This window comes from Austrofundulus limnaeus, unplaced genomic scaffold, assembly GCF_001266775.1.
Source record: "Austrofundulus limnaeus strain Quisiro unplaced genomic scaffold, Austrofundulus_limnaeus-1.0 Scaffold5, whole genome shotgun sequence".
Classification (NCBI taxonomy): Eukaryota; Metazoa; Chordata; class Actinopteri; order Cyprinodontiformes; family Rivulidae; genus Austrofundulus; species Austrofundulus limnaeus.
Window position 1 is genome coordinate 406,746 of NW_013952407.1, and position 1,784 is coordinate 408,529.

Consider the following 1,784-nt stretch of genomic DNA (forward strand, 5'->3'; position numbering starts at 1 on the left):
ACACACACACACACACACACACACACACACACACACACACACACACACAATCTACATGATATCATACATAATATATGATTTGTGCAGAAATATAACTGAAGATTAAAAACAGTAATAAGTAACTTATATGAATCAGTTACCTACATCATTATGTGCAATATTGAGTAAATAATGTTAAACTGGAATTTAAACTGGTTTCAGGATTATTGTCTGAGTACATTTTTTGGTGGCTGTCAGGACAAATGTCAAATGTCATGATGTAATTTTTGCAGCAAACTTCTGTTACATGCACCACCTGGTGGTTGGGCAGTTGATTTAAAAAAAKCCCATCTTGATTCATTTCATTTATATTTACTTGTTCAAAAAAAAATGATTATGCACATTATTCAATATTCCATGAGCACAGCTAAAAACAGCTGCATTTGGGTTTCTAAATGTTGAGTGGGAAACAGAGCTTTCCAGTTTCTGTCCATTAGGTAAACACCTTGTCTACTTTTAAGACTAATACCATTCTTTATGATAAATATAGCTAAGGTTGAATTATCCCAAACATTTAGAGGCTGCTAGTGTTTCTCTCTTGGTTGATTTGACTGCAAGGTCTGCAGCTCTGATTGAGTGCATTGCACTGTCTTTTCCCTGTCATTTATTCTTAGCAGTTGTCATATTCTATCTTTCTTTTTTCTTTCGCATTTAGCAGCTTTTATTTTCCCACCTAAACATCTTTTCCTAGATGCTATGCTTGTTTGAATGCACCATATTTGTTAACAGCAGGTCTAATCGTCAATGCCAGGATTATGATAGTTTGCATAGTAACTGACCTCTACAATGTAAAATCATTAATTCCAAAAATCCCAAAATGTACAATAGTTAGACTGCTCCGGTGCATCACTATTTTATCTTTTATCCAAAACAACAAGTATACAATGTGCATAAATGGATGGATGGATTCTTTAACTGGTGAACAGTTCATCTTGCACTCCACACCAGTAGAGGCGCTGTTATACAACTGTTTTGCTTAGTTATTTAAATATTAAAATGCATTATAGGATATAATGTGCACTACGGAAGCCGAGAGTGGATGTTTTCCGCATATATTTTTTTCCATGCTTTTCTCGTGATAACGACTTATGTCCCCCAAAATTATGTACACTAGGTTGCCTTCAGGCCCAGGCTGCCCATATAAAAAAAGATCTGCGATCACAGTGGGATTTACCTGGTTAAATAAAGGTAAATAAATAAAATGATTAATTAAAAAGTCAACCTCATCGATGACCACCTGAGGGGACCAGGTAGTCTCCATGGTTACTGAARGATGCACAACATGAGGAAAACCATCTGGAAATTAACTCGTTATTTCGAGAAAATGCTCCTCGTTATTTCCATGTGTTTTCAGACAAACCATGGGGAAAAAAAATCACGTGTGACTTTTTTATAATAACATGCAACTGAATACAAATTGGGTGTGTGCAWTTTTTTTCTCAAAACAAGATAGGGTGCAATACTTCAGTATTTCTCATCTGTCGACACAGAGTCTCAGGTGATTCGCTTCCTTTTTGACAGCTTCACTACTTTGTTTACATTGAGTGTGTACCCACGTTTCAGCTTTATAGACACACTCTAAAAATTACGAAACGCCTTCAAACTGCACCATTTAATACAGTTAAAATAGTAATTTTTATGTTTAATTTCAAACTCTATCTATCTATCTATCTATCTATCTATCTATCTATCTATCTATCTATCTATCTATCTATCTATCTATCTATCTATCTATCTATCTATCT